The sequence below is a fragment of the Arachis hypogaea genome, chromosome 16, assembly GCF_003086295.3.
Source record: "Arachis hypogaea cultivar Tifrunner chromosome 16, arahy.Tifrunner.gnm2.J5K5, whole genome shotgun sequence".
Taxonomy (NCBI): domain Eukaryota; kingdom Viridiplantae; phylum Streptophyta; class Magnoliopsida; order Fabales; family Fabaceae; genus Arachis; species Arachis hypogaea.
In genome coordinates, this window is record NC_092051.1 from 66,559,557 (window position 1) to 66,571,380 (window position 11,824).

The 11,824-nt window shown below is 39.9% G+C and overlaps 1 non-coding gene across 1 annotated transcript; it reads right to left on the reverse strand.

Annotated features, from left to right (window-relative positions):
* Positions 1 to 2,542: 2,542 nt before the first annotated feature.
* Positions 2,543 to 2,645, reverse strand: LOC112761959 (small nucleolar RNA R71). The gene has a single exon (XR_003182325.1). It is a non-coding gene; the product is annotated as a small nucleolar RNA R71 (small nucleolar RNA).
* Positions 2,646 to 11,824: the final 9,179 nt, after the last annotated feature.

Here is an 11,824-nt window from a genome sequence, read left to right on the forward strand (position 1 = left end):
TCCAGGCTTTAACCTCCAGTTTGACCTCAAACTGGAGGTTAAACGTGTTCGACACCTCCAGGGCCCACCATTCCAAGCTTCCATGTTTAACCTCCAGTTTGACCTCAACTGGAGGTTAAACGTGTTCGACCTCCAGTATGCCTCCACCTTTTCCACGTTTAACCTCCAGTTTGACCTCAAACTGGAGGTTAAACGTGTTCGACCTCCAGGGCTGCCTTTCCTATCTCCACGTTAAGCTTCAGTTTAACCTTAAACTGAAGCTTAACGTGTTCGACTACATGACTCTCCAGGGCTACCTTCTTCCATTTCCACGTTTAAGCTTCAGTTTAACCTTAACTGAAGCTTAAACGTGCTTCTACAAAAGGGCCTCACTGGAAGTGTCTGGCGTTTAAGCTGCAGTTTAAGCTTAAACTACAACTTAAACGCCACTCTTGGAAAAGGTTTCTGGGCCAAAAATATTGTGATTTAAGTTAGTCTTTGAGCACAATATTAACTTAAACTTACTTTGGTATGAAACCCAATTGAATATCATGGTTTATGGGATTGGGCCTGAAGGATTGATGAGTTTGAAATCTCAATTTATTGAGTCATGTGTCATTATTTGATTATCACTAAGTTGGCTCAATAAATGTTACAGGATTTGATCAACAACCTCATCAAGGTTATGGATCATAAACCCAAGGCAAAAGGAAAGCAAGGAGAGGCCTCAAAGCCCAAGAAGCACAACTGAAGCTCAATATAGAAAGTGTATAAATAGGATAGAAGTTAAGTTAGAGAGGACTTTTTACTTCACTTTTAGCTAGTTTTCCTTTTCTTTGTAATTGAATTCAGAGCTATGATTCACTAAACCCTTTCATTGGGTTAGGAGCTCTATTGTAATTCAATGAATCAATAATAGTTTATCTTCTTCTTCAATCTTTTCTCTTGAATTTTGTTAGAAAGCTTCTCGATCTAATTCCATTGAGTAGTTGTCTTGGGAAAGAAACTACTCATACTTGGAATCCTTCGGAGCCTTGGGAAAGGAATGGAGGATTCATGCTAGAGAAGCTTTCTCACAGTGGATTGGATTGGGGTTTGGATGGATATTGTGACATGTAATCCTACCAAATTGTGGTTCATGAAATTGTGTGGTATAATCAGTGATCAAGCATCATCTCTTCTTATGAACATTTAACCAAGGGATTGGGAATTTGTTTGTTTTTAGAGAGCATTGGTGAACCAAGGAATTGGGATCCAATCATATAAGATTGCCAAGCAAATTCAATGATGCATTGGTTGAGGAAGAGATATACATGTTTTGATTCGGAGATTTCAATATCTCCTAAACCCAATGAATTCCCCATTTCTGATTTCCACTTTCTCTTTACATTCTGCAATTTAATTCTTGCAATCATCCCCATTCCCTTTTTATTTCAGCAATTTACATTCTGCTCTTTAATTCATGCAATTTAAGATTCAGCCATTTAATTTCCTTGTCATTTACTTTTCCCGCCAATTTTACATTCCGCAATTCTCATCTCAAATCTTGATTCCGCTCAACTAGAACACACTTCTAATCCGAATTGCTCACTCAACCAATCCTTGTGGGATTCGACCTCACTCTATTGTGAGTTTTTACTTGACGACGATAACCGGTGCACTTGCCGGAAGGAATTTTGCCGATCGTGCAATTTCCTAAATCGTAGCATAACACGTTTATGTGCATCAAGTTTATGGCGCCGTTGCCGGGGATTGGTTTTCGATTGACAATTCTCAAATTGGAAGCTAACTAGATTGAGCAATTTTCTCTTGCTTTGTTAATTCTGTTCAGATACTTGTTGAATTTTAATTTCTGCACTTGGTTACATGCTTCCTTCGTTATGCCTTTAAACTCATGCAACTAACTCACTGACTCACTAACTGTTTGAATTAATCCTCAATTGAGCTAACCATACTCTTCATTAACCAAGAGTATTTCACTTGTTTGTGTTTGAGCTGTGTTTTGTATGACAGGTAGGAGAGGAGAGACATCAACTCCTCCATATACCGAACCAGAGAGGACCTTCATAGACTTAGAAGGGAAGCAAGAGGGAAGGAGTAGTGGGAGAAGAGGAATCTGAAGGAGAATCTGAGGACAATTTTGAGGAAGCTTTAGATCTCAACATGGATAGAGAAGTTCACAACCATGAGAGAGCTGATGGAAACGATGCCATCCCTGAGAGGAGGGTTCTTAGTTCATACATAAACCCAACTCTGGGAATTGTGGTAGTAGCATCCAGAAACCACCCATTCAGGCCAACAATTTTGAGCTCAAGCCACAGCTAATATCACTTGTGGAAATCATTGTTCTTGGAGGAAGTGCTAATGAGACCCAACCAACATCCACAATTCTGAGAATTGTGACACGTGAAGTCAATGGAGTCAGAAGATGCCTATAACTGCTTTGTCCATTTCACTTAGGACAAAGCAGCTAAGTGGCTGAATCATTCCAAGGGGAGTCTAACAACATGGGATGAGTGGAAAGCAAGTTTCTGGCACGTTTCTACCCTCCACAAAGGTCAATAGGCTTCGATCTGAGGTTCAGACTTTTAGACAACAAGATGGTGAAACTCTCTACGAGGCATGGAGAGATTCAAGGACTTGACAAGGAAATGCCCACCAAACATGTTCCATGATTGGGTGCAACTGCACATCTTCTATGATGGGCTCTCTTATGAATCAAGGAAGGCTGTAGACCATTCATCAGGAGGTTCATTGAACAGGAAAAAGACTCTGGAAGAAGCCATTGAAGTGATCGAGACAGTGGCTGAGAATGAGTACTACTATGCATCAGAAAGGCACAACACTAAGGGAGTCATGGAGCTGAACCATGTTGATACAATTCTAGCCCAAAACAAGGTGTTTGCCAAGCAACTAGCAGAGCTTACCAGGCAATTAGAAACAAAGCAAGTGGCTGCAATACACACACAAGATCAAGAGGAAGTAGGCATTGAAGGAGGTGATTGGGATGAGGTTAACTATGTGGGAAACCAACAAAGGCAATCATATGATCCACATTCCAACACTTACAACCCAGGCTGGAGAAACCACCCAAACTTTGGGTGGGGAAACCAACAAACCCAACCACAAAACCACAAACCTTACAACCACAACCAACATAACAATTCCACATACCAAAACTCCAACCAAAGATCATACCAAGCCACACAAAACACTTACCCCCAACCATCATATCATGGCCAAAATAATCAACATACCCAACCTAATCCGAACCAACAATTTCAAGATCAATTAAACCGGATAGAAGGAATGCTTGCAACCATGAGCCAAGACATAATTGAATTGAAAGCTTTTAAGGAAGAAGTAAATTCTAACTTGCAAAACCAAGGAGCTGCCATCCAGAAGCTAGAAAATCAAATTTTGTATTTGACTAAGTAAGCCCCTGGGACAAGCGGTTCTCATGCTGCCAAGGCTATTGCAAGGGAGGAATGTAAGGCCATAACCCTCAGAAGTGGAAAGAATCTAAAGGAGATTTCAAGGGAAACCACAGAGGATGAAGCAAAGGAAAATGTGAAAGACAAAGAACAAGGACAATCTGTTACACCGTTTGCAACAAAGAAAAAGAAAAAGAGGTCTTGAAGCCTTACACACCTAAAGCACCTTATCCTCAACGTTTGATGAAAGTGAAAAGGATGGCCAATTCTCCAGGTTCTTGGAGATTTTCAAGAAGCTTCAAATCAACATTCCCTTTGCTGAGGCAATAGAGCAAATGCCACTCTATGCAAAATTCTTAAAAGAATTAATGACCAAGAAGAGAAGCTGGAGAAATGAGGAAACTGTGTTGTTAACTGAAGAATGCAGTGCCATCATTCAGCACAAATTGCCTCAGAAATTGAAGGACCCAGGCAGTTTCCAAATCCCCTGCATCATAGGAGAAGTCATGGTGGAGAAGGCCTTGTGTGACTTAGGGGCCAGCATCAATTTGATGTCGCTAACAATGATGAGAAGAATGAAGATTGAGGAAGCCAAACCAACAAGAATGGCCCTCCAATTGGCAGATCGAACTTTTAAATTCCCTCATGGGATAGTTGAGGATTTGTTGGTGAAAGTGGGAGAATTTATATTTCCTGCTGATTTTGTAGTGTTAGATATGGAGGAAGAAGCCAAAGCTTCAATAATTCTGGGAAGACCCTTCCTAGCTACTGCTGGAGCCATCATAGATGTACAAAAGGGTGAACTCACTCTTAGACTACATGATGAGAAATTGGTGTTTAATGTATTCAAGGCAATGAGCTATCCATCAGAATCACTAAGGGAATGCATGAGGGTTGATGTAGTGGACATTGCAGTACAAGAAACTTTTGAGGAAACAATAAAGGAAGTGGCAGAGGAGGAGTTCACCAAGGATATTGAAGTTAGTGATATCAAGGGTGCTGACACAACCATGCTAAGCATGCCAGAGAAAGTGAAAGAAGAAAAGGAAGCACCAAAACCTGAGCTCAAAGCATTGCCCCCTAATCTCAAGTATGCATACTTGGGTAGTGATGAGAGTCACCCTGTTATCATTAGCTCGGCCTTGAGCCAAGAACAGGAAGAAGAATTGATCAAGGTGCTGCAAACTCATCAAGATGCCATTGGATGGACCCTAGCTGATTTGAAGGGGATAAGTTCATCCATATGCATGCATAAAATCTTGTTAGAAGAAGATGCTAGACCCTCCATTCAAGCTCAGAGAAGATTGAATCCCGTCATGAAAGAAGTGGTACAAAAGGAAGTCAGGAAGTTATGGCAGGCAGGGGTAATCTACCCCATTTCTGATAGCCCATGGGTTAGTCCCATCCATGTAGTTCCCAAGAAAGGTGGCATAACTGTGGTGCCAAATGAGAAGAACGAACTCATACCCACAAGAACCGTTACTGGGTGGAGGATGTGCATAGACTACAGGAAGCTCAATGAAGCCACCAGAAAAGATCATTTCCCACTCCCATTCATGGATCAGATGCTTGAAAGGCTTGCCGGACATGCTTACTATTGCTTCTTGGATGGATATTCGGGCTACAACCAAATAGTAGTTGATCCTAGTGATCAAGAGAAAACATCATTTGTTTGTCCATATGGAGTTTTTGCTTATAGACGCATGCCCTTTGGATTGTGCAATGCACCTGCCACTTTCCAAAGATGCATGCTGTCCATCTTTTCGGACATGATTGAAAAATTTATTGAGGTCTTCATGGACGATTTTTCTGTGTTTGGGGATTCTTTTCCCAGCTGCCTACACCACCTTGCCTTGGTGCTTAAGAGGTGCCAAGAGACTAACCTAGTATTAAACTGGGAAAAGTGTCATTTCATGGTCACAGAAGGAATAGTCCTTGGCCACAAAATCTCTAATAGAGGCATGGAGGTGGACAGAGCTAAGGTGGAAATCATTGAAAAACTACCTCCACCAAGTAATGTCAAGGCAGTTAGGAGCTTTTTGGGACACGCTGGTTTTTACAGAAGGTTTATTAGAGACTTTTCTAAAATAGCCAAACCTTTGAGTAACTTGCTTGTCTCTGATACACCCTTTGTATTTGATAAAAATTGCATGCTAGCCTATGAACTTTTGAAGCAAAAACTGTCCTCTGCACCTATCATTGCCCCACCTGATTGGAACTTACCTTTTGAACTGATGTGTGATGCATCAGACCTTGCTATTGGGGCAGTGTTAGGACAAAGGAAAGACAATTTGGTACATGTGATTTATTATGCCAGTAAAGTCTTGAATGCTAACCAAAGGAATTACACAACCACTGAAAAAGAACTCTTGGCAATAGTCTTTGCATTTGAAAAATTTAGATCTTATCTCATTGGATCTAAAGTCATTGTCTTCACTGATCATTCAGCTTTAAAATATTTGCTTGCTAAACAAGAATCTAAACCGAGACTTATTAGATGGGTTCTTTTGTTGCAGGAATTTGACATTGAAATCAAAGACAAGAAGGGTGTAGAAAACAAGGTGGCAGATCATTTATCAAGGATACCATGTGAAGAAGGAAGCACACAAAGCACACATGTAAATGAGTGCTTTCCTGATGAACAACTCATGATAATTCACAAAGCACCCTGGTTTGCAGACATAGCAAACTTCAAGGCCACTGGGAGTTTACCTTTGGAATTTAACAAACATCAAAGGAAGAAATTGGTCAATGATGCCAAATACTTCATCTGGGACGAACCATACTTGTTCAAAAAATGTTCCGATGGCATACTCAGAAGATGCATATCCGAGGAAGAAGGAAGGGAAGTTTTATGGGACTGCCATGGCTCCACTTATGGAGGGCACTTTGCAGGAGAAAGAACAGCAGCTAAGGTGTTGCAGTGTGGTTTTTATTGGCCTACTATCTTCAAAGATGCAAAAGAATTAGTGAAGCACTGCCATGAATGCCAGAAAGCTGGGAACCTGCCAAGAAGAAATGAAATGCCACAACAATTCATTCTGGAACTTGAATTGTTTGATGTATGGGGGATAGATTTCATGGGACCCTTTCCCTCCTCATACTCAAATAATTACATTCTTGTGGCAGTAGACTATGTCTCTAAATGGGTTGAAGCAATAGCAACTCCAACCAATGATAATAAGGTAGTCATGAACTTCCTCAGAAAACACATTTTTTGCCGTTTTGGGGTTCCAAGAGCAATCATCAGTGATGGAGGAAGCCACTTTTGCAACAAACCATTAGAGGCATTGCTCCTAAAATATGGAGTCAAACACAGGGTAGCCACACCATACCATCCACAGACAAGTGGGCAAGCCGAAATATCTAACAGAGAACTCAAAAGAATCCTGGAAAAAACTGTGGGAACTTCGAGAAAGGACTGGTCGATTAAGCTAGATGATGCTCTTTGGGCATATAGGACAGCTTTCAAAACACCAATTGGAATGTCTCCTTACCAACTAGTATATGGAAAAGCTTGCCATCTGCCACTGGAGTTGGAGCACAAGGCATACTGGGCCTTGAAACTTCTGAACTTGGACAACAAAGCCGCTGGAGAAAGAAGGATGTTGCAAATTCAAGAGTTGGAAGAATTCAGAGCGGAAGCTTATGAGAATGCCAAAATTTACAAAGAAAGAGCAAAGAAGAAGCATGACAGCAACATAGTCCCAAGGAAATTTGAAGAAGGGCAAAAAGTATTGCTCTACAATTCTAGGCTGAAGCTATTTCCAGGGAAGCTAAAATCAAGGTGGTCTGGACCATTCCTTGTCACCAAGGTCTCCAATTATGGACAAGTAGAAATCATGGAAGAAAAGTCACAACGAACCTTCATTGTTAACGGTCAAAGACTCAAACATTACTTGGGAGATGTGGAGGAGAAGGACAAAGTTAAATATCACCTCAACTGAGGAAGCTGACCGTCAAGCTAATGACGTTAAAGAAGCGCTTGTTGGGAGGCAACCCAACCTGAGGTAATACCTTGTTGCTGTTTCTTTTATTTGTTTCAATAAAAAGGGTAAAGTAGTTTCTGTGCATTGCAAAGAATTAAGTTTGGTGTTTCACACCAAACAATGAATTCATGGATCAATAAGTCAAAGGGGAATGTGTGACTCTAAGTTTGGTGTTCCACCATAAAGATCAACTGAACACAACAACCTTTGAATTATATGAAAGGAACAACTATTCTAAGCAGTCACAGAAATGCTTAAAACCCTTAGTAGCAACATCATTCCAAGATAACTCAAGGATTCAAAGAACAGAGAGAAGTAAGTGGGAGACTAAGTTTGGTGTTCACACACCAATCTAAGAATCCGATACTTACCCATACATAGTTGAGCTGACCACTCAAGTGCTTGAAAAGCAAGCAACTTCATTACTCTTTGCAGGAAAGGAAACAAGAACCTTAAAGCATGAAGCAACATTTAGGAAGAAGAAGGAGAAATCAAATTGTTTCCTGACAACAAAGAGAAAACAAGGAATTTCACAAGGTGGTATTGTTCCTTGCTAATTCTTTAAAAAGGGCAAACAAAAGCATGCGTGTTCTGGTTTAAACTGTAAATGTTGAATCTTTCTGGAATGTGTAGTTTTTTTAGTATGTGTGTTTGTTAATTGCTTTGAATAAAGTGAATGCCTAGATGTTTGGATATAACTTCACCTTCTTAAACAAGTGCGTGCCATGCTTGTTCTGTTTCCACAAAAATAAAAGAAAAGTTTGAACAAAAGTAACTTGGCTAAATTAGTGACAAATCAAGTAGAATTAAGTGGTGGTATGCATGCTTGATTGTTTAGTCAGATCACTAAAATTAGAGTGTAGAATTATCATTTTTTTTATGTAGAAAGTGAACATTGTCTATGGATCTTGATGAATAAATGTCTTTGGCCATGAAAAAAAAGAAAGAAAAAGAAAAAGAAAAAGCCACGGAAAAAGGCAACCAAAAAGCAAAAAAAAAATTGAGAAAATAAGCTAGGTACCAATGGTTTGAACTTCTGAGACAAATGCCTGTGGTGTTTATGTATTAAGGATATGCTTGGATGAATAGGTTCTGAGGAGTGTTTCAACACTTGGTAACTTGGGTTAACTAACCCGGGATTATCAACCAAAAGTCCATTATCAAGAGCAACCTAAATACAAAACATTTAGTCACACAAAGAGGTGCTGGGCACCAATGTTTCAAGAAGAAATGTGAACTAAAATGCCTAAGGTGGATATGTGTAGTGCACTGATAAGAAAAAGAAAATGCCAAAGGCTTGTGCAACACATGACACTAAGCAAACAAGGAGCAAAAGAAGCTCTAAGAAAAAGAGAAGAAAAACAAAGAAGAGAAAAGTGCCAAAGACATAAGAATAACAAGAGGCCATAGCAATTTTTTGATGGATGCAATGAAAAAGTGATAATCCTACCTGATAAGTATGAAAAAGTGATGCTGCAACTTTCTGCATAAAACCCTTCTGATGAACTTCAAATGCTTGCTAATATAGCCAATGTAATTGCTTTCTGTTTCATACTTTCTTCTCAAATAACTCAGGACTTGCTTAGGGACAAGCAAGTATTAAGTTTGGTGTTGTGATGCCAAGGCATCATAGGCTAGTTTCACTAGCATTTTTCTGTTAGTTTTAGTTGTTTGATGCATTTTCTTGAGCTTAAAGTAACCAAAAATGGTTAAATGAAGAACAAAGTAATGAACCATCCAAACAATATGATTTTGATGCAAATTCCATGAGTTTTAGTTATATTACTTAAATGCTATGAATGAAAGATTTCTCATGAAATTTTGCAAGACTTTGATGCAATTGTTTGGATGATTTCAGGGAAGAAGAGGCTAAGCAAGGAAGCAACAAAATCAATAAAGGAAGCTTGAATATCACATGTGGAGTTTAAGTTCCAGTTTAAGCCTAAACTGAAGCTTAAACGCCAAAATCATGAAGGATAAGAAATGCTGGGATTGAAGTTTAACCTCCAGTTTGACCTCAAACTGGAGGTTAAACGCCAGAATGAAAAGCCTCACTTAAGGAGCATTCCACGTTTAACCTCCAGTTTGACCTCAAACTGGAGGTTAAACGCCAGAATGAGTATGCCACCCAGGGAGGAGTTCCACGTTTAACCTCCAGTTTGACCTCAAATTGGAGGTTAAACGCCAGAACCAGGAAGAGTACCAGGGAGCCATTCCACGTTTAAGCTCCAGTTTGACTCAAACTGGAGCTTAAACGTGTTCGATAGCTTTTCTACTCCAGGGTTGCTCTCTCCATCTCCACGTTTAACCTCCAGTTTGACCTCAAACTGGAGGTTAAACGTGTTCGACACCTCCAGGGCCACCATTCCAAGCTTCCACGTTTAACCTCCAGTTTGACCTCAAACTGGAGGTTAAACGTGTTCGACCTCCAGTATGCCTCCACCCTTTTCCACATTTAACCTCCAGTTTGACCTCAAACTGGAGGTTAAACGTGTTCGACCTCCAGGGCTGCCTTTCCTATCTCCACGTTTAAGCTTCAGTTTAACCTTAAACTGAAGCTTAAACGTGTTCGACTACATGACTCTCCAGGGCTACCTTCTTCCATTTCCACGTTTAAGCTTCAGTTTAACCTTAACTGAAGCTTAAACGTGCTTCTACAAAAGGGCCTCACTGGAAGTGTCTGGCGTTTAAGCTGCAGTTTAAGCTTAAACTACAACTTAAACGCCACTCTTGGAAAAGGTTTCTGGGCCAAAAATATTGTGATTTAAGTTAGTCTTTGAGCACAAATATTAACTTAAACTTACTTTGGTATGAAACCCAATTGAATATCATGGTTTATGGGATTGGGCCTGAAGGATTGATGAGTTTGAAATCTCAATTTATTGAGTCATGTGTCATTATTTGATTATCACTAAGTTGGCTCAATAAATGTTACAGGATTTGGATCAACAACCTCATCAAGGTTATGGATCATAAACCCAAGGCAAAAGGAAAGCAAGGAGAGGCCTCAAAGCCCAAGAAGCACAACTGAAGCTCAATATAGAAAGTGTATAAATAGGATAGAAGTTAAGTTAGAGAGGACTTTTTACTTCACTTTTAGCTAGTTTTCCTTTTCTTTGTAATTGAATTCAGAGCTATGATTCACTAAACCCCCTTTCATTGGGTTAGGGAGCTCTATTGTAATTCAATGAATCAATAATAGTTTATCTTCTTCTTCAATCTTTTCTCTTGAATTTTGTTAGAAAGCTTCTCGATCTAATTCCATTGAGTAGTTGTCTTGGGAAAGAAACTACTCATACTTGGAATCCTTCGGAGCCTTGGGAAAGGAATGGAGGATTCATGCTAGAGAAGCTTTCTCACAGTGGATTGGATTGGGGTTTGGATGGATATTGTGACATGTAATCCTACCAAATTGTGGTTCATGAAATTGTGTGGTATAATCAGTGATCAAGCATCATCTCTTCTTATGAACATTTAAACCAAGGGATTGGGAATTTGTTTGTTTTTAGAGAGCATTGGTGAACCAAGGAATTGGGATCCAATCATATAAGATTGCCAAGCAAAATTCAATGAATGCATTGGTTGAGGAAGAGATATACATGTTTTGATTCGGAGATTTCAATATCTCCTAAACCCAATGAATTCCCCATTTCTGATTTCCACTTTCTCTTTACATTCTGCAATTTAATTCTTGCAATCATCCCCATTCCCTTTTTATTTCAGCAATTTACATTCTGCTCTTTAATTCATGCAATTTAAGATTCAGCCATTTAATTTCCTTGTCATTTACTTTTCCCGCCAATTTTACATTCCGCAATTCTCATCTCAAATCTTGATTCCGCTCAACTAGAACACACTTCTAATCCGAATTGCTCACTCAACCAATCCTTGTGGGATTCGACCTCACTCTATTGTGAGTTTTTACTTGACGACGATAACCGGTGCACTTGCCGGAAGGAATTTTGCCGATCGTGCAATTTCCTAAATCGTAGCATAACACGTTTATGTGCATCAGAGAACTCTTTCAGTTTCTCTCCAATCCTTCTTATGACTCAAGATATCTTTCATGAACATGGCATAAGAGGGTATTTGCTCAAGTGCCTCTACAAACGGAATCTTTATTTTAAGAGTCCTGAGATAGTCTACAAAGTGGGCAAATTGCTTATCCTGCTCCTCTTGGCGGAGTTTTTGAGGATAAGGCATCTTGGCTTTCTATTCCTCAACCTTGGTTGCTGCAGGTTTATTTCCTACAGAAGTGGTTGGAGAAGCCTTTTTAGAGGGGTTGTTATTAGCACTTGTGTGTGTCTGATCCCTCACTGGCGTTTGAATGCCAGGGTTGGAAGCTTGATTGGCGTTGGACGCCAACTTCCTACCTGTTTCTGGCGTTTGAACGCCAGAACTGAGCTTCCATTGGGCGTTTGA